Source organism: Saccostrea echinata, unplaced genomic scaffold (genome assembly GCF_033153115.1).
Source record: "Saccostrea echinata isolate AGI-Se365-2 ecotype Australia unplaced genomic scaffold, CSIRO_AGI_Sech_v1 ptg000001l, whole genome shotgun sequence".
NCBI classification, from domain to species: domain Eukaryota; kingdom Metazoa; phylum Mollusca; class Bivalvia; order Ostreida; family Ostreidae; genus Saccostrea; species Saccostrea echinata.
Window position 1 is genome coordinate 31,574,261 of NW_026889750.1, and position 23,231 is coordinate 31,597,491.

At 32.7% G+C, this 23,231-nt stretch overlaps 1 protein-coding gene and 1 pseudogene across 1 annotated transcript in view; both read right to left on the reverse strand.

Annotated features, from left to right (window-relative positions):
- LOC133189657 (myeloid differentiation primary response protein MyD88-like) overlaps positions 1-23,231 on the reverse strand; it is a 131,975-nt gene that overhangs the window by 73,431 nt on the left and 35,313 nt on the right. The window lies entirely within an intron of this gene.
- LOC133189492 (uncharacterized) lies at positions 3,603-5,477 on the reverse strand (annotated as a pseudogene).

The window sequence follows — 23,231 nt, forward strand, 5'->3', positions numbered from 1 at the left end:
TCTAAATATAACGAATCTCTTGAAGTTATAATGGGTAACCCTGTAATTATTCTCGCAGCATAAAGCTGCACCTTTTCCAATTTTTCAACATCTTGTAGAGAACATCCATCCCAAACTATAGAACAGTATTCGAGTAGTGGTCTGATAAAAGCAATACACATTTTAGATAGTGTATTTCTACCAATATTGTATTTTAGCTTTTTAGGAGACCTAATCTTTGGTAAGCCTGTTTAACTACATGTATATTGTTTATACGATATGTTCAGACTAGTTGAGATCTTGGCTTAATAGTAGTCCTAGCTATAGATGTTTATGAGAGGTAATATATTCTAATCTACATCGTTGAAATTGTAGTTTGGGAAGATAATAATTAGATCTTGAAGTAAAAAATAATGCTTTTTTTGGATTGGTTGAATTTCATAAGCCATTTGGATGACCACCTATCAAGTATTTCTAAATCGTGATTCAGGTTATATTCAATATTTGCAACATTATATGAAGAACATTGCAACGAGTTATCATCTGCAAACAATCTACACAATGAAATCATGTTTTCTGACACATCATTAACATAAATCAAAAAAAGAGGCCCAGGGGCCACATCGCTCACCTGAGCACTATGGCTAGGAAAAAGCAGAAATCAGTTCAGTCTTATAAGATTGAAAAGTTTACATATAAAAGTGGTGGTGAGGGGGGGGGGGGGGGCATGAATTGAACAAATTTGAATCTACATTACCTGAGGATACTTCCATTTCAATATGACCAATCATGGCTTTGCTGTTCTTGAGTAGAAGATTTTGAAAGATTTTTCCTATGTATTCCTAAGTAAAACGATGATCACCCATTGTGGCCCCACCCTACCCCCAGGGGTCATGATTTGAACAAACTTGAATCTACACTATCTAAGAATGCTTCCATGTAAATATGACCAATCATGACTTTGCTGTTCTTAAAAAATAGTTTTTTAAAGATTTTTACTATGTATTCCTATGTAAAAATTTGATCGCCCATTGTGGCCCCACCCGACCCCCGGGGGTCACGATTTGAACAAACTTGAATCTACACTACCTGAGGATGCTACCATATAAATATGACAAATCATGGCTTTGCTGTTCCTGAGAAGAAGATTTTTAAAGATTTTTCCTATATACTCCTATGTAAAATTTTGATCACCCATTGTGGCCCCACCCGACCCCCCGGGGGTCATGATTTGAATAAACTTGAATCTACACTACCTGAGGATGCTTCCACATAAGTTTCATATTTTCAAGCACGGTGGTTCTTGAGAAGAAGATTTTTTAATGATGCCATTAATTTTTCACGAATTCATAATTATCTCCCCTTGGAAGAAGGCATGGCCCTTCATTTGAACAAAATTGAATCCCCTTTACCCAAGGATACTTTGTGACAAGTTTGGTTGAAATTAGCCCAGTGGTTCTGGAGAAGAAGTGGAAAATGTGAAAAGTTTACAGACAGACGGACTACAGACAAAATGTGATCAGAAAAGCTCACTTGAGCCTTCGGCTCAGGTGAGCTAAAAAGTAAAGGACCAAGAACTGACCCTTGTGGTACACCAGCATGCATGAATGTTTCTACTAGTCGAAAAATATTTTTATACGTAATTTTCTGCCTTCTTTTACATAAGTAACTCTCAAGCCAGGTAAGAATATTTCCACATAAACCGCATGTCTTTAATTTAAAAAGTAAACCTTTATGCCACACTCTTTCGAACGCTTTGGACAGATCACAAAATACCATGCAACAAAATATTCCTTCAAATATTATTAGAATGTTCATTTTACCATATTTCAAATCTTATTTCATTTTTAATTTTAACTTTTGTATAATTTTGAGGGGAAAAATTATTTTCTATAATGTTGTTATATGATGCATGTACAAGAGGTAAAAATAGTAACAGTATAAACAAGTATATTTATCACGAAACTTTAATGAAAAATTATGTTCATTGTCTGTAGGTTATAAATACATGTCCTATGTAATGTATTAAAAGTTTTAATACTGAATGTCCCAAGGCCAGAAATTATTTCGTAGATATTCCAATTATGGTCATAAATTGCCTCAAATAGACTTGAAATAACATAATTAAGTTCATATTGTCAGATTTTATCATACAGGGACTTAACTATCAATGAGTACAGTACATGTCTAGTCTGTCAAAGATTGCTAATTAGTAAAATACACTTGTGTGGAGTAGAAGGGAGGAAAATATATTGAATAAGATTGAATTACATGCATAACTGCCTTGGAGAAAATTAGTCATTACAAATAATATGTGAGAGATAAAAACACCATTTTCTTACTGACTCCCATTTAGTTTAAGTTTTGAATTGTTCTTCCATGTTTAAAAATAAATCAGAATATAGATATATTTTCATAATTTCATAAATTGTTGTTCTAACTAAATATACAGGTATGCATACTTCCCAACGACCCCATTTGATGGTGAACAAACGCATAAACTTTGTTCTTTGATGGACACCATGAAAATACATGTCAAATACAGTTTATAAGTAAATGTCGTTTAAATGTACAAGGAAGCCATTTCTGCCAAACTGGCTCATCAAAGTGTCAGGAAGACGAAAAATCGCCACACACATCAAATTCCTATTTCTACGAAGACCGACTGTAAGCAGTCATTATTCTGTTGTAAACGGTAACATATAAATTTATTTAGCTGTCGATACACAACTATTACTGGGTATGACAACATCGACGGAGTAATGTTTCATCATAGGGTGTACTTGATAAGTCTGATGTGTACCTCTAAAAAACAAGGTGATGACGAATAATAGCTGCAGGGTCAGCACATCGGTCACATATGACAGGAGCTTTTAAGGGGTTATACTAAAGGCATGTTGTTTATATTTTAGGAATCCAAGTAAAATTGTGATAGCGGCTATATCCCAATCATTATTATAAATATATACTCAGTTTAGTTCCACCTACCGAGGAAATTCTTTTCATCAAGAACAAGTTTTACTTTTTAAGTGTCTTTCTTTAGGAAAATATCTGTTAAAATATATATAGAAATTCTATAGGAATATTTCATACCTTTGTTTCTTGATGCCACTAGACTGAATATTCACCTTTTTATCTAGATATGCCATACACTGTGTCATGTGATTATTTCTAGTTTTGCTGATTTTTTTTTAAACTCTTGTAAACATGTAATAGTCTTGATAGTTATGGTTTTAAAAGAATCCTGTTTCTTGATATTTTTAATAATTTAAAAAGCACACTATATAAACATTGTTTTATATTTTAATTCATTTTTTGTATCATAAAAAATAAAATCACATGGCATGTAAAACAAGCATAAATAAATAATATAAAAACGAAAACAAAATATAAAAACTGATATATGAGTTACATGAAATAAAGGTGAAGCAAGCACAAAAATATATACATGGGTATTGGATTTCTTAAATGAATACACAATTAAAGAAAATTAGTTCAAGGAATTGAATCTCATACAGTGAGGCAAAACATCGGGACACATCAGGCATCTTTGTCCATTATAAGAAGCAGTTCCTTGTTCGTAACACCTAGATGGTAATCCTTGAGGAATAGGTCTACACGAGGAACGAAGATTTTCACAAATCTGAAGCTGCTGTTCCTGTGGACATGCAGGATCAATCTCTGGACATCCGGGACATTGCTGACCGTTCATGCCTTGAATAACCCCATTTCTAATACAAGACTCAGGAACATTTCTTAAACGTGGATTTTCAGGACACATAAGCGCTGGACAGAGACGTGGGTTGAATGGTCTGTTTGGTGCAGGTGGAGCTGGTGTAGCGGGTGATAGTTGTGGTCGCCTTGGTGCTGGTGGACATCCAGGAACGGCAAGTCTCTCTGGACATTGTGTTGAGCACTGTTGTCCCACATTCTCGGACCCTCGCCTTAAACAGCGATAGGGCACTCCTTTTACTTCTGGACACTCGATTCCTGGACACATGTTGTAAGTTTCCTCTATACATCCAGGTTCCTCAGTTTTAAAGTAGGGACATGTTAAACATGCGCGATTTTCAAAGGAGATGACAGACTGGGACTTGCAGCGGTTGGGGGCATTTCGTGGGGCTCCCCAACAGTCTAAAATATGATTTTGGCAAATTTGTAGATTAAGTCCTGGGCAGAATGGATCGATGACCGGACACTTTTTGCAAGGAACCCCTTCAAAGCTGGAAAGTTCTCCCTCTGTGATGCAATTCTGGGGTATCCCAGTAAGTGGTGGACAGAATGATTCCGGACAAAGCTGGACCTGTGGGCTAGATCTAGGAATGTACTGACTACAAGCCGTGGCTGGTTTAATTTTTGGACAGGTAAGACAGTTATTATTCTGATAAACAATGACTTCTTGGTCAATACATTCTTGTGGAGTTCCTGCGGGAAGACTTGCACACCCAGTAGATTGATGAGGACAGATCGCTAGATTAAGACTCGGACAGAATGGGTCCACTTCTGGACAAAGCTGACACTGCGATGAACCCAACATGACCATCCGACCTTCCTTCAAACATGCTCTTGGTATTTTAGAGGTATCGGAACATGGTAATCCGGGACAACGCCTTAATTCCGGTGTGTTACAACCTGGTTCGGTGGTTTTCAGAAATGGACATGACAAGCAGGGTTGATTATTGTACTGAATTACACTCTGGTCTATGCATTTTTTAGGTGTCGAATTAGGGACACCTGTGCAGTCCACAATGTGATTAGGACAGATATCTAGATTTAAGCCCTCACAGAATGGGTCCACAATATCGCAATCCCTACACTGAGCACCATTAAATTCAATGAGTTGCCCCTCCTTTATACATGACCTGTTAACTGAAGTAAGAGACGGACAAGAAATATGTAAGCAAGGTAGCACCTCCGATTGCTGTGGAGCGATTCCGGACTCCGAAGCAGGTGATCCCGCTGCTGATGGTACGACACCATTTTGTGTTGGTAAGTTATCATTTGCAGGTAGACATTCAGGAATTACAAAGTCACAACTTTTACAAATCGTGTAGCCCTGGAACAGGAGATTTCCGGGTACAATGCAAAATTCTGGTAACCTTTCTGGAATCGGTTCACACATTAAGTGGGGGCAGGTTGGGAATGCTCTCCATAGCCATGGGGAAAACATGTTCTGACCTGTAATAACGAAGAAATAGCGTGATAAAAGAAGAATTTATGTAACATTTTGAAAACTCAGTACACGAATAATTTTAAAGCATGCATTTAATCGAACATGTAATATGATTCCTCAGCATTATTATTCAAAGCCTTTATATAACAACCCCCCTCCAAAAGGGATTAATGTAGATTTAAAAAAAAATTTAAGAAATTCTGTCTGTTTTAAGTTTTTGAAAGATTTATATGTAATACTTAAGGTACATACCATTTACTGTGAAACTGCAGAACAGAAGCGTCACAAGAATTTTTAGAGGAGCCATGCTTAGTAGTAACTTGTCGCTGAATGACTGATACAGGTATGCCAGTGTACTTATGTATATATACCACCTCGTGGGAGCGGACAGTTTGCGATGACAGATGTTAACGTCCGTCAGAAAACACGAGTAAATAATTAATTAACCAATCAGCGCCCGAGAATGCGGGGATTCCGAGAACGTAAAACTCCGGGATGACGTATTTACTGTTTTTAGTTGTAACTTGTTCCCATTAACATAATCACGATCAAGGCTAAGGTGAAATAGTTTAATTAGTTAACTTTTTCTCAATTAAAGTAAAGATGTGACTAATCATTTAAATCAGTTAATTATGTGTCTGGCGGACTGAATCAACTTATTCATTTTTTAAAATTTAAATTTCTCACCCACATTATTAGTCATTCGATACTTTTGTTTTTCTGCATTCCAAAATAATAATAATTTATACAAGTCTTCAACATCTAACACATAAACAAGAAAAGTGATTTTGATTCTTAGAAACTTGCTTTTCTTAACATAGTTACACGTATAAGCTTTCCTATTTTCGTTTTTTGTACACGCGTGCGGTCTGTTTGAGTATTCTCGAAGAAAATATTAATTTAGCAAATTGTGTGTTGGTTGTTTTTTTTTTTTTTTTTTTTTTTTTTTTTTTTTCATTTTGTTTTTGTTTTTTTTTTTAAATTTTGTTAAGCTTAAACTATATAACATACATTTTTCAGAAAGTGTTCAATATCATGAACCACTTGCATTTCAATTGCATTACCAAGAAATAAATAACACGACTCCAAAATATTTTAATTATTGTTAGTGATTTGATTTTCTAATCTAGACAATTCGAAGATTTACTGCAGATGTTGCCATTTTTGTCATCGCCAGCGGATGAAATTAATCTAAAATTATCCATAAGATTTTACTGAATTAAATAACCCAGGTAACCCTCTTTCACAAATAATTACGTAAATAAAATTCAACTTTCAAAGTTACTTCAACTTTTATTCAACTAAAAATTAAAGTTGTGGCTACAAATACGAATTCGTTGATGCGATGCGTCACATAATATAAGTTAATATATTCTATAACTTGACAGTCATATTCAATAATCAAACAATTAAAATATTCAAATTATTCACCGTTTACAGTTTCATTTAGTAAGTATTGAAAGTATGGTATATAGAGTCAATACTTATAATAGCGACAATATGTATATGGTTACGTTTGAAAAATCATTTCTTCTTATATATATATATATATATATATATATATATATATATATATATATATATATATATAACGTGGTTGAGCCAGGCTATCTTCAAATATTTAGATTTGCAAATGTTTTCTTTTATATAACACTATTAAAAGCAACGCGTGTCTATTTAAGGAATGAATTTAATAGCTACCCAAGTTATACTAGTATAACCTGGGTTGGGACAGTTTACGCTTTATAAACCGCGAAGCGGTTTATAAAAAAGCGTAAACCTGGGTTGGGACAGTTTACGCTTTATAAACCGCGAAGCGGTTTATAAAAAAGCGTAAACTGTTCCAACCCAGGTTATACCAGTATAACTTGGGTAGCTATTAAATTCATTCCTTATAATTTAATTTTCCATCATTAATTGTAAAAAATAAGACAATTTCTCTTTCGAAAATGACTTTAAATTGTATATATTTTAAATGTAACGTCAAGCGGATTGATACGTTTTTGACGTAAGTCATTGTGACGTAGGCAACCCAGGTTATACGATTTATTCTGATTTTTTTATCCAATCAAATGATGCGTTACAACCAAAATTAAATTATATCCGTATAAACACGGGTTCCTCGCGTCATAAACGTTCGACGTAATTTCTCAGTGACGTCATAAAGGGTCGACGCGCAATCAATGGATCAAACACGTGCCGTTGGGTTTGAAAAATAAAACGTTTCACGCGTTAAAGATTATAATCAGGCAAATATAAAATATGAATAAGTCACAAATGTAAATATAAGTAATAAGGTATTATTTTAAAACATCTATCGGGCTATAAATACGGGTTGGTATTTACCATAAAGCCCTTCGGGCTCACATTCGCACACACTTGCACCGTTCTCTTTCATATATACTTATACGAGAAAAATCAATTAATCCGTATAATTTGACAGACAGACAGACTAAATGTTATTTTCTTCATATAATATCTTATAATAATTTACATCGTTGCCCGTAAATGTTCACTTGTACAGTTCTGTATATCTAGGTTTGCCACAATCAACACTGATCAACATGAGCTCTAAGTTCTAATTTCTTTATAAGTTATTATCAGGTATTAATTATAATTCATTCATTTTAATGTTAATTTTCAATTTTATGATTTTTTTTTATAACTGATGTGTTAGTCCTTATTAATGTATTTTAAATGTTTCCGTAGGTTCATTTGCGTTAGTGTAGTGTTAGTACGTGTATCATATTATTTGTAATACATTTACCAGTTATGTATATACGGGTTTCATAAGATTTTTTATTACATTTTCAACAGTGAAATACTGTGATTTATTTATTGAATAAAAGTGATATTCTCTCACAGTGTGAAAGGATACCAAAATGATATTCTCTCACAGTGTGAAAGGATATCAAAGTAGAGTAAAAAAATAATTTCTGGCCTGTCATACGATAGAGATAGTAACTAACCATCTTGATAGAGCTAAAACTGCAAATTTCCAAATTTTTTGCTAAAATCCATGCTATCTAATGTTTTCAATCTCACAACTGCTAAGCTAGCGCTATGACGTCTCAACCGCTCAACTATGACGTCAAGCTTATGACACTGTGTTAAGAAAAGAAAGGGGCAAAGGGAAAATCAAAGAAAATAATTTAATTTTGTTTGTATTCTAGCCCCTAATTGGTTAATATCCAAAAAGGAACACAAATTATTTCTGTATAACCTGGTTTGGTATGGGGACCCCCCCCCCCCCCTGACAACCAGCTGAATCATCTGTATCCATACAATCCTCTCATTTCCAGTCCTCGGGATTCATGGAAAATTCCAGATTTAATAAATGTACCTTAAACTTCAAACAATAATTCGATCTTACCACATGTAAACAAGCTGCTAGGCCTGTGTATCAGTTTTTACCTCCCCTCGCTTCCCATCACTTCCGTTACTACGGTTGTATTATTGAGCGGCAAATTTGAACTAATAAAAAGCAACGAAATTTTACACCCATAGTTATTTAATGATTTTAAAATTAAATTATAAGGAATGACTCTAATTCTTGGCCAAATTATTCGAGTATAACCTGGTTTGGGTCAGTTTACGCTGTTTTATAATCCGCTTCGCGGATTATAAAGCGTAAACTGACCCAAACCAGGTTATACTCGAATAATTTGGCCAAGAATTAGAGTCATTCCTAAAATGTAATAAACAGAAAATTCAATGTTTTGTAAATGAATATGGAATTTATTTCACTCGTGAGACAGGATTTTTTTATATTTTCACTCGTGCATCGCACTCGTGAAAATATCAAAAAATCCTGTCAAACTCGTGAAATAAATTCCATATTCATCTACAAAACATTGAATATCCTCTATATCCACTGCATGTAATAATTGGAACTTTATTTGGTGTAATTAGTTAAGACGATTTTTACCCGTGCTGGTGATATTTTAGTACACTAAATGTTTCCGTTGTTTCTTTGTAAATGTTTATATTGACTTATTATTGTTTCAGTAAAGTATCATTATTTGTATTTTTTTCTTTAATTGCAGCTCAAGTATATATAAATGTTACTTTTTTAGTGCATTGTTACTTTTATTTTAATTTCTGTTTTCTTTTAGTTTAAGTACATGTATTAATACTACATATATTTATCATTTTATTGTAAAATGTGGTACCTTCTAATTGTGAAGTACATAATGATGTAACTTCATTAGCTAATAACTATTTATCCCCCCTCTGATAAAATCTTGAAATTTTATTTCAAGAAGAATACTTTATGAACCCATATCGTATTACCTACTGACATACTGTTAATATGCCCCTCCACGTGACCTACTGATTCATCTGTGAATTTCGGAAAACAATTTATGCCCTAATAACGAACTAAAATGTATGATTTTTTCCAAAAAAAAAAAAGTCAAGTGTGGGCAGTCTCATTCATTCTGGTATATTTAAGAAATGAATTTAATTTTTGAAGATTCATGAGGACATGAACTACGACGCTTCGCGCCGGAATATTTCATGAAGAGCGTTAGCGCTTCATGATAAATATGCCGGCGTAAAGCGTTGTAGTTCATGTACCTCATGAATCTTCAAAAATTAAATTCATTTCTTATATTTACATTATTTTTTTTATGAGTTGCCAAAAATTACGCCATTCAACTGTCATTTTTTAAAGCAAAACAGTTTGCACTATACCTTTGACGTCAAGTGCGGTATTATGACGTAACAATGGAGATATTCATGCTCATCCATGGTAGTTCATGAGAAAATGAACAGTCGTCTAATTTGCAAAGAATATTAAGGAAAAATATTTGGAAATGTAAATATTAAAAAATAAAATGGATCTCAAACTAGTACAGGCGTACCAGATCGACAAACTTGCATATATTCGATATTGTGTTTTCCTTGTAATACAAATGCACGTACATGTATATAGATTATATCAAATTAAAATGAATATATTTTATCAAATCATATTTATTAGGCATTTGCATAAAAAATATTTAAGAACTGCGAAATCAAATGTGACATACCTTTTAATTGTGAATGATAGCTTTTACGAAATAAAAAAAATTAGGGGTTTTTTTTTATTTAACACTAGAAGATGATTTCATTTGTGAATTATATGTGTAGTACAAATTTGAATTACGAAAAATCTTATGAATTACGTGTAGTGGAAGACAAATATATTTAAAGGTCATGCATTTGTTAATCTGGAGAAGCGTGCCAACTTTTCTAAAATACACCTGTTCTTATCAATAAATTTCACGGTTACCGGTATAGAGCGAGAACGCACGGTGGTTTTGCTGTAACGCGTGGGGCTTCCCACGTCCTCAGGCGCGAAGTTCGCCCTTGCGTAGAAATTGATGTTGTCCGGATATGGAGTATTTGGTTATGCTCAGTATCAAATTACATGTATTATGTTTCTTGACAAACAACTTTGTCAGCATTCCTGTGGGACATGTATAGCCAACCGCAACAAGAATTTTTTGGGGGAAAATGACCCTAGTCTAAAGTGAAGAAAATACAAAATACAACAGTGTTCTATTTGTACTGTTAATGTGATCAATTTTAAAACTAAAAATCACCCAAATAACTCCTCATAAGTAGATGTATTAGATTTTGAATCAAATAAAAACACCAAATGACACCAAAAACAACTGTTTTATCCTCAAATTACAAAAAAATTTCACTTGATTTTGTCTTTGCATAGTTGGTCGAGTGGTCTAGAGTGCTGTTCCGGCACTGCTAGGAGACAGGTTCCGTACTGTTATTTAAATGATTAATTTATGAAAAAATCTATGTAACTGCTGTTTAAGACAAATGCGTGTCATGACTGTACAGCTGTCCTTCGTAACAAATTTCACATTTATTGTTCGACAGTCACGGAAGGAAGAAAGCACGTTAAGGCCCCTTGCCCTGACGCGGAGACCGCCTGCCGTGTGTGTTTTAATATCTCCTTCCAGAAGTTTTATATTGTGGTATATTCAGCTTTCGTAAACCCCAACAATAAATTTCTCATAACTACAGACAATTATAAATAACTTGGTCAGCATACATATTTATACCTGACGTATAATATGGCTGTCTGCAACGTGATTTTGTGGTAAAAATGATCTTGAACAGTACAGAGTGCGTGGAATTCTACGTATACATGATTTTGTAAACCGTCTTATTTCGAACAGTAACATTACCTACACATTAAACCCAATTTATGTATAAAAGAAATCTATTATAATATCCATTATTCTACTATAAATTTATGGTCAGTTTGCGAAGTTTTCTTCTTTTCAAAATTATTTCAGGCGATATGAAAATAAAATGCATGTAAAGTTTAAGAACTGATTCAATAATTATAAATCTTAAATTTTAATCCTGAAATGAAAGATTTTTGTAAGCATTTTTCTTTATTATCAACTTTTGGTCAGTAGAAACGTGTTTAGCTGTTAGGGAATTTCCCAATACAATCCTCCAGAAGCCAAGTTCTGAGATAATAGAGGTATTTGTTTATGAAGATGCTTTTTATTTGCACTTACAATCCGTGGTCAAGAATAGCTTCCTAAAGCTTTATGTTATAACCTTATCATATCGTGTAATGTGCTGTCAAAATGTTAGGGAGGTATGCCACACCAATTGATTATTAGTTTGAAATGTATGGAGATAATGATCAGTAAAGTTCAAAAGTCCATTAAACAATACAAATTTTGGAGCAGAGCAAACGCGGACCTCTAAAACATCAGAGATGGGACCAGGTGCCATGGAGGAGTGAGCATCTCCTACCGACCGGTCACACCCGCCGTGTGCTCCTTGTTATGATCGGGAAATAACGAAAAAAACAATAAATTGTATTTGCTGACAAGGTCATTGTATCGACCATAGAACTTAAGAAATGACGACTTTAAACGAGACTGCTGATGTTCTTGTTTCATCAACTTGTTTGTCAATAACTTACCTCGTTTTAGTTGTTTCATCAACTTGTTTGTCAATAACTTACCTCGTTTTAGAAATTGTTCATACGTAGAGCATGCTCTTGCGTATCGAATCAACTGAGAGATATAAACTCCGTATTCAGGTGATGAAGGTATAGAAATAATAGAAAACACAAAAATAATAATACAAAAATATACAAAATATAGAAATATTTACATGTACATGTATGAATGTGAAAAACAATCTTTGTTAATATTCTTTTTAATCTATGGATAAAATCTTCCCAAACATTTAACCTATAGACCCATAGAAAAAAAAAACATCAGGCAATCATACCAAGGAGAGGAATTGAAATTATATTGCAAAATTGATGAAATTGTTAAATAAATAGAAAAAGTAAAGAATTACTTCTACGTATATGAACAATTTCTAAAACGAGGTAAGTTATTGAAAAACAAGTTATTGAAACAAGAATGTCAGCAGTCTCGTTTAAAGTCGTCATTTTGTAAGTTCTATAGTCGATACAATGACCATGTCAGCAAATACAATGTATCATTAAGTCAAATGCTGACTGACGTTTTTCATACTTATTGTTAGGCCATTAGTTACACACTGAATTGTCGCCATTTTTTCCCGTTATTTCCCCATCATGACAAGAAGCACACGACGAGTGTGAGCGGTCGGCAGAGGATGCTCACTCCTCCATGGCACCTGATCCCACGTCTGATGTTTTAGAGGTCCGTGTTTGCTCTGCTCCAAAATTTGTATTGTTTAATGGACTTTTGAGCTTGAATACTGTTTGTTATCTCCATACATTTTATTCTATAATATAAAACAAGTTGAGTACTTTAATTTTTCTATTACAAAATTTCAGAGGTTATCGGAATCCCAATTACAAGTTTATAAACTGCTATATTAAGTTTTGCAGTTGTTGATTATATATACATCGTACAATGATAATGTATGTTATTCCCAATCATATCATTAAAAAAATAATAATAAATAAGTTGAAAAATCATGGTCATCTGTTGGTATTCTCTATTTACAAGATCTATCAATTACTTGCAAAACATTGTAAATATATTCTCTTTTATTGATTTTCTTTCTAAAGATTTTCATATAAAAGATAATTCTGTTAAAGCATTCATATGAATTATACTTGTATAGAGGAAACAAGACTTCATTGTATGTACTTTGTGTGGTCGTTTTATTCCCTTTCTGCAATTAATCAAACTCGGTTAAGCAACTGAACAAAAAAAAGCAAAATGTGTTACCAGAAAATGATAAATCTGGGCCATATTGCTTTGAGGTTTTCAAACATTGATGAACACATTGAATCTCGAACAGGTGCTACAATGGTCCAATATGTGCTCAAAACAAACATGTCCCCGCTGGCATACCAAAAACAGGGTTTTGAGAAATTAGCGATTTGATTTACAGTGTATCTTCAGTTAAATTCGGTAACATTTGTTAATTTGACGAAGCCATATGCTAGTAATTAATATCTTTTTTATATAAGGTTCACTTATTTTGCTCTCTTAGAACTACAAATGAATTGGACAAACAACTGAGTTGAAGGACTTAAAAATGTGTTATTTTACTGAAGAATTATCCCTCTGAAAATTGAATGTTTGAAGAGCTCAACATCAATTTGTTTTGTCCGATCCCTTTTCAACTTAAGAAACATAGATATAATAAGAATTTCTCTATTTTTCTAATATATATCTGTTTTTTAATTAGAATGTTGTTGTTTTCAACGGATCTGTATTACAGCTTTCTCTAATAATATATTTTGCATCTGATTGTAAATTTCTGGCACGGGGCAAGGAAACAAATCAGAGGCAATGATAATATTGCAGTGATTTGAAAACTTACTCAACACATATGCTAGCTGTTTAACAATGTCTACAGCCATCATAGGTTACTTATCGAAAACGTCAAACAGTACTTTTTATCACTACTTGCTTAAACCTCGCAATATTAGAACTTAAATAAGGTAAATAAATAAATAAACCTAGATTGACCTCTGTATTTTTGCTCTAAGCCTAATCTGAATAGAAAATATACGTTATGTAGCAATTTACAATCAATAAGTGATCAATTAGTCTGACATTCCAGACATCTAGTAGGAGGTATGATAACACAGTATTATAATCGGTGAGCAATGGTAGGTCAAGGCCGTCCTATAAAGATTGTAATTTACCTTGATATAGTGTACACAGATATACATGTATACTTGTTATTAGGATAAAACAGAGCTTAAGAATAGTCACTGTTATGTTTTATAGTTGCAATGATATTTTCCTGTGAAAGTATTAAATGTACTTAGCCTAATATTTTTTTCCAAAATGCATTAAAATGTTGCATCTGCAATATGGTCATAGGAACCGCTGTGCCCCCCCCCCCTTCCCCAACAATTTTGCCGATATATAGTATACTTTAGAAAACACAGCTATTTGTTCTATCAACGTCAGATGACCCCCTTTTTTGCTTACCTGAAAATGTTTAATTGCCCCCCCCCCCTCCAACTGAAATTGCTTCCTAAGGGCCTGTGTAACAACAGGGATGCACTGCGCCTGCTGTAATGGTTTCATCTACTAAACAAGCCACGATTGGTATCACTTTTGACCAATGAACCTTTATTAATTTTTTGTTAGTATTAGAAAGCGGCATCGAATGCACTCAGATTCCAACCCCTAATCCCCCTTCCTTTCAACCCTCAATGGCTTTGTTTACCTCCAGACTCGGTTACATATATTGATAACATTGAAATATTGCCCCAGAACATCTAATTAGCAATAACATACCAAACGTCCGAGTGGGATTAAGATCCTGCATGATGTTTATTTGTATGCAGGGGATTCCCCTCGCTAGTTAGGAACATCTTATTATAAGCTTCAGGTTTCATATATCAAATATTGTGGAGTCTGAGACAAAGTTAGTGTATCATTAGGAGGTTGTACATGCTATATCGTCTAATTTTTAGTCCTTTTTTAGCTTTATTTTGCGATAAAAAATATTACACTATGGTAGACACATTTATTCCGTTTCCAATGCATGTAAAAAAAATACTCGTTTTATTGATTTTCACCAATTCAGATTTTTGTGTAAAAAGCAATTATCGAATCCAAGTTATATTTGAAGTATATGTTGATTTCCTAATTACATGAGGTCAGTTGATGTAGGTGTTCATTGAAACATTTCTGTTATTACTAGGAATAATACGGAAATTCCGTATTTCTCATGGATTTTGATTCTAAATTACAGATTGACCTCAGAAAATTACCTCCTGGGCTATGCTCAAAGTTTTATTTTTCTTCATGTCGTATTCATGCTAAGGCAATGGAAGGGATTCACCCTTGATTCAGGATTTTAAGGACATGTACACTGATTTATTTTCGGGCTGTCATTTATGCATGATAAAAAGATGACAAAAACAGATAATAATAAGGATACAATAAAAAACCATACATTCACAAAAGTTCATTAGAAAAATTAAGTTTAGGTTTCGCCAACAGTTTCGCCAAAAGGAAATAATCTGATGAAAATCTAGAATTACGGATAGAAACCATTTATTTTACTGAAAACTGCAGGATGGGATAAACTTCACTGTATTATGTCAGTTCTCTATTCTAATTTATCTTTGACTGTCTGATATTTAATGAAGCTCAATTAGGACCCATCAATATATATTTTTAAATTCGACTTAACGAATTTAATTCGTTAGAACAATTTTTTGAATGTATAACTAATTAAATATGTAATAACGAATTTGTTGAATTCGTTAAAATGAATTCAAAAAATTGTTATAACGAATTAAATTCGTTTAAACGTATTCTCAAACTTAAAATTAATTTATTCTCGTATAAACGAATTCGACAATTCGTTATATCGAATTAAATTCCAATGAAAACCAATTCGATTATTCGTAAAATCAGGTTTATTAATATTTTTCTATAGGCTCTAAATGTCGAATTCGATTTAATTTAAATCGCTATAACAAATTTGTGAACTTGTTTAAACAAAATAAAACTTCAAGGCCAAGAGGTCAAAATGTTGGTACCAAAAGAAAGGTCTTGTCACAAGAAACACACATGAAACATGAAAGCCCTAACACCATTAAAAAGTAAATTAAGGCCACGAGTAATTTTTTCAACAGTAGGTCAAACTCCAAGGTCAAGAGGTCATAAATGTTCGTATCCAAGGGAAGGTCTAATCTCAAGATATAGATAAGTGAAATATGAAAGCCCTAGCACCAACCTTTTGAAATTACTAGTATGCCAAGGTTAAAGTTTTTCAGAAGTAGATCAAACTGAAAGGTCAAGAGGTCAAAAATGCGGTCTGGTCACAAGGCATACACGTTAAGTATGAAAAATCTAGCTCCATCCCTTCAAAAGTTATGGCAAAGGTTAGGTTTGATTAAAGTTTGCAAAAGTGGATCAAGCTCCAAGGTTAAGAAGTCAAATACGTTGGTACCCAAAGAAAGGTCCTGACACGAGAAATGGATATGTGACGTACGATAGCCCTAAGCTTCAACCAATCAAAAGTTATGGGCAGGGTTAAAGAAGAAACAAACAGACAAACGGACAGACAGACCGAAAACTATATGCCCCCGAATCTTCAAGTACGAGGGCATAATAAAATTTGCCAGAAAGGACAATTACATGTGTCCACCAAAGTAGCGGCCTTCGATTAACTATTTTTAAATATAGAATGGTTTTATAATGTATTTTCTTACATATCAGGTACAGCAAAGTCAGACTTATACATATATGCATAATCTTCTGACTTCCTTCGGAAGACCTTACTATTTTCCTTCTGTTTCCTATTATTATTTTTATTCCCTTTTCACAGTACACGCGTTTCCTCGGAAACTAGCCGACCGATTTCAATTATTTTTTTTTTCAGGAATAATCCATCAATATTATATCTTCAGATCATTTTTTTTATTTTTTGAAAAATCACTTTCGGTCCCTTTTTTCCCGATTTTCATTTTTAAGATTGTCATTTTGTGCACGCATTTTCTTATAAACGACTCAAGATAGAATCACGAAATTTTCAGTATGAAGATGGAGCAACTCCTTGAGTTACACCTTGTGCTTTTTGTTTTTGCATCCGTTACTTTCGGTTGACACCAGAAGTGATATTTAATTCAGCGATTTTTAAAAAAAAATTGAATGGTTTTGAATTACGGCAAATAAAAGTAATGTTCATATAGATAATCGAAAACAAAAACAATCCATACGAAGAGGCTTTTTTTTTAATCACCAGAAATAGTATAAAATGATTTGTAATTGAGTTTTAAGGTTTTTTCCTGGCCTTTGTAACTTTCGACATCAACCGGAAGTGAGGATCTAACGGCCGGAAAAGTCCGAATCGAAACACCGCAAGTTGTCGAAAAAAATATGATATTTTGGCGAAATTTTAATAAGTTTGCCTCAATGTTAATCTTATTAGGATAAAAACTCTAAATACATTACTTTCGACGTCCGTCGTCCGTCTTATCCTTAGGAAGATCGACCTACGCGTTGCTTTGCAACGAGCTTCGCTCTAGTTTAATTTATTATTTATTTATCATTTATTTACTGCAATTGCACTTTTCGGCGGTTTGTCAAATGTCCTGCATAATATCTAGCTACCCATTTTTATGTACATGCAATTTATTTCTAACTAATCAACAGCCTGGAAGACACCCAATGAATGAAAGTGATAGATAGAACAAAGAATAGATCAGAATCTTACGTAATGCGAAAAGAAGCACCTTAAGGAGGTTGGATCCTGACATTAAAAGTAATGAGAATTTTTTACCAAGTATATTTTTAGAATTTATACACATAGCTTAATTAAAAATCAAAACAAAAAACTGGGGTCAATGCGCTTCTTTTGGCGCTACAGAGCATATAGTTTGACCTTTTTGCACTGTAAAAACGTCTTACACATAAATCAACTTTTTAAGTTTTTCCTCCGATATTTTTTATTCAAATAAGTTATGGGAACAAACACAGTTTTATTTCATCCTGAATAGACCCATTAAAATTTTTGACAATGAAAATTTTTTTTTAAATTACTCCGCACATTCAATTATTTGACCTTTTTGCACTCAAAAAATTTCATTTTGCTAGCATTACAAATTTAACAAGCAAAAAACTCATTTAAAAGTAATGACATTTTACTGAATTTAAGAAGAATGGTTAAAAGTATCTTGTATATTCAGAAAAGAAAGTTAAAAGTGGGGGTCTGTGATGTTAATTTCTAGATATTACTAAAATAGTGCTAATTTTGAGCTTAAATTAGGGCTATTTTTTTCTTGATTTTCACAATATATTTGATTTACTTATCAAATATGATGATTGAATTCATGACATTTTATTAAATATATAATTTAGGACCAGTATAAAACAGTTCACTGCACAAAATAACTCTGTGTGCAGACTGCATGTAAAAATAGGAATCCAAACTTAACATACTTTAAATACTTCAAAAGAGAAAAAATGATCATTTTCTTCTAAAAAACCTTCCGCCACAAAATATAGTTCCTCACTTAATGCTTTTGGTATGGAATTTAATCATGGAGTTTTAACTGAATATAGTTTAATTGGCATTGTAGAACCAAATTTATTGTAGGAATTAAAGCATTACTCAGATTTTTTTAAATATAGGTTAAAATAAAAATCTGCTCAAAAGCTCAGGAGCGAACCTCGTTAAAGAAATGTATAATAAGTGGTGAAAACACGAACACTGATGAATTTGATAAATACAGTAAACAAAACGAATTGTGAACAGGGCAAAAACACAGAACCCTGAAAACACCGGAAGTGGGATCAGGTGCCTAGGAGGAGTAAGCACCCTCTGCTGACCGGTCACACCCGCCGTAAGCCCTATGTATTGATCAGGTAAACGAAGTACACTGCGTTATAAAAGCAGTGACCTAACAAATGGTATGAAACATCTCAGACAAAATACAATCCAACGATCTAAAAGGCCATTATAACGACCGTAAATTTGCTGACTGTAAAGAGTGTTTTTGAAATCCTTATAACATTAACTTATTTGTATGTAGCTTGCCTCGTTTAAAAAAATGATCGTACTCTGAGCATGTTTTTGAGAATCGAATAAGTTGGGGGGGGGGACATATAAACACCGTATGCATAAATAAGGGAAGTTAACGATGGAAAAGCTATAGTCATCCCTTTTGTCATTCAGTTTAGTGAACAGTTAGCCGTTATCGTCTGTAGTCAGTAAAACATCCAAATATGACACAAATATTTCTGTGGTCTCTTTTATTTCAAGTTCACTTGGATAAATTGAGTCGACGTATGAATGAAAGTAACTATTGTAAATTGATCAAACGTAATAGAAAATCAATAGAAGCAAAAATGCTATTTTTAAAAAGATATTCATTAACAGATCGTAATGTTTTGCATTAAATTAGCTGTATGTACTCGTCAATTTCATTACTAGTACTCGTCAATATCCTTAACAGTGAAACTAACAACATTTATACAAGTATTTGATGCATATAAACTAAATAAATAAATAGGGAATTCAAAAAGAAGTCTTACGGCCGACAAAGTTGAAATATTTTTTTTAGATTTGACATATTTTGGGATAACCAGCTAGATATTTGTGTAGGCGATATAGATATATTGGGGGTTCCCCTAACTATATATACCGTAAGGTTAATAAACGCGAGAATGCAACAACAACAATTGGTCAAGGTCAGTATACATCAGAGAAAATTCAGCAAAATTTTGTTAACGTAAACTCCATCCTTCTAGCAATTTTTTCTTGGGGTGGGGGTTGGCTTTTGAATTTACACATACATGCATTAAAGAAAATCATGTAATATATTGTATTTCTGGTTGCTATCATCTAAAATTCTGAAGATTAATTATATATACTGTTTCCTTGATATTTTACACCTCAGCAAAGCTGAAGATTATACTGGTGATAAGTTTGTGAGATGTTGTACATACATGTAGCACGACATCAGGAGCAGGTTAAGTTCCGAAAGCATCATTCTTAGAAAAATCTCTGAACGGCAAGGCTATGACTGTGGGTTTGTTCCATGTGTCAGTCTCTTGATTTTTGGGATCCTAGACCACTCATCCACGACCAACAACATCACAAGTAATATTTAGAGTGCTAGTTTCCACGCTAAATGACTTGCGATACGACTTTTCTCATATTTCACTTACATGCTTTCATGCTTTCTTCTCAACTAATTACATTCAGGTTTAGATAAATTCATATCAGTCGTGACGCGGAGTAAGATTCTACGGACATTCAAGTAAACAGACTGACAATTATATTGCTTTTTCCTACGTTCCTTTGGATTTCCATTCGGTTTCCTTTTTTTCTACTTTGTGTTTACTAACATTTCCTAACTCAATCTGCAATATTTAGTACAAAACATTTTGATAAATAAATTTCGGTATGATGTGGGAAATATATAAAGGCAAACGTGTTTCGAACAGAAGAAAAATATTTTGGGACATAAATAGATTAATGTCCGACAATTTCATCCATCAGCCAATTTTGATATCTTGCTTGAAACAAAAAAAAACAAAAAACAAAAAAACAAAAAAAACAAAAAAAAAAAAAAAAAAAAAAAAAAATTATCGAGAAAACAATTATAACGCCTTTTGAAAAGGCGTAATAACGCCTTTCTTTTTTTTCTCTCCGTAGATTAATCCTAATAGGCTTTCGTAAATTTGCATACGAAACACCCATCTAAAAGTATTCTGTATCGTAGTTGTTGTAGGGTTGACTTCAAAGGAAAATACACTTTAAAAATATTTTTGTATTGTTCAATTCTAATATCAGATCTTTGAATGATTGTGTAATCAGTTGTGTCAATTCTCCAACTTTTACAAATGTAAAAACAGGCAATAAATAACCCGACATAAGCACGTATTTTACCCTATAGAGATTAAGACAAAAAATGAAGACAAATTGTCGATAATTCAGACAAATTTTTTTTTTTTTGGAGTAATTGGCCAGTATTTTTCTGATAGAATTTTTATGCTCTCCCCAAATTTCGCTACTAAAATATAGCAATATCCGAACTTTTTATTATACATTCAAAGGTAATAGAGCTATGTAGCAATTTTTCCAACTGGTAACAATGCAATGAACTTATTGACATGATCTAGGATCTAACTTAAGGACAGATGATACAAACCAAAAAATGCCTGTATAGATTGCTATATACTTTAGGGCCTATTTTGTTTGTTAACGATGCAGATATTAAATATCTTGATTATTACGAAATTGTAAACTTTTTATGATGTACAAAATTGTACCTTTCTGTAATCACCGATATAAATGTCATACATTACTTTTATCATTTTATAGGACGTTATTATGAAACTTTGAATGAAAAATTAAAATCTATGCTGTTAAACTTATTTATTTTACTTATGCATGTATAAATATGAATTTAATTGTATTTTTCATGATTTAAAATAGTCTATATCATTTGACCTTAAAAGCTAATTTTATATTTTTCAACAACGATGCACCAGATGTAGCTGTTAATTCAACTGGCGAAAACACATGGGATGAATTTAAGCTTTTAAGATACGTATGTTTCTGCCTCTGGGAATAGCTTCTTGAATCGTGTCCATTGTTTGCGTAAAATACAATCAACAATACAATTTAATATGCTATTGATGTGATAGGTGCAATTAAATTCAACAAGTTTTTAAAACACGAGTTAGCTATTGGGATGGCTGGACTACACAGCAAGAAAAAGAAGCAAATAGGAAATACCACAAGTTAATACTAATTTAGTGAATAAGCAAAAAAAAAAAAAAAAAAAAAAAAAAAAAAGCCTTGTTGTACAACCGATCAAATTATTGTGGAAGGAGAAACATACTATTTGTAAGTTAGGAATGGGCGGGACATTTTGAGAACCTTGATATTCCAAGAGATCAAATATTTTAATAAAGGTTATAAAACGTCCGCAGAGCAGGACATGATTACTAACTGATGACAGTTAATGTAAAGATAACAAAATAACAACTGAAATAGTAACAGAAGTTAACTGATATCTAGCATCCTGATACCTGGACTAAGAAAGATAATGATAAAACCAAACCAGGCAACTACTAAGAAATAACTATGACAACACTCGTTGGTAAAGTTTTGGAAACGTGCAAAAAGATTACCCTAAAAAAATTCCTTAAAAAAGTTAACCATAGTTTACTAAATTTAACTAAAGTAATACTTCGATTTACTACAAAACTTTAGAATTTTTTAAAAGATTTTGAAGCTTAAAATCTCTGTAATTCAATGCTAATGATGTAAAATTTGTAAATAAGATGTGAATATACTTGTATTATTTCCATTTACATGTAATATAAAATATGTATGTATGTATGAATTAGAGAGCATAAAATATAATGATTTGAAATTCACAATAAAATCACTTTGATTTACTACAATGAAAACTATGATTTACTACAATGAAAACTTTGATTTACTATAGTAAAAACTTTGATACTATAGTAAACTACATGTGTAGTATATTTTTGTTAAGGTAGTCGAAAAGTGCATAAAGAGTACTAAGAGCCTATATTAATTCCATGACAAAATGCTTTGCAAAGAGAGATCACTTTTGGGACTCCCCATTGATGGCAGGTCTAATAATCTCAGAGGCTTATTTTGAAGTAAAAGAATTATAAGGACGGAATTAATTTGCAAATCTTTGATGCAGAAAAGACATAATTAGTTGTAATATGGCATGATGAATTACTTTACAAACTGTAAAAAGATGGCTTCAAGGGTGATCTGTGGATTACAACTGTTCCTTATACAATAGTAAAACGGAATGAAACAGAGAAAATATTAAAGCACGGATCAGAAAAGGGGTCTTTAATGTACAAGATATTCAATAAAAAGTTGTTAATCTCCCTTAGGGTAGTCCCTAAAGATGTGAACGTCAGAACTTGTTACTTTATATAAAAAAAAAAAACGTGCGCAGAAACAAATTGCTCTTCTGGCTTAGAAACCTTTGATTAATACTGTAGTGATAACCTCTAAAGAGATCAGAAAAAAAATAAGAAACTTGTGTTCAAAACTAGCAATAAAACTTTTCAAAACGTAAAATTGAACCTAGAAAAAGAGACTTGGACTAGGTCGATTT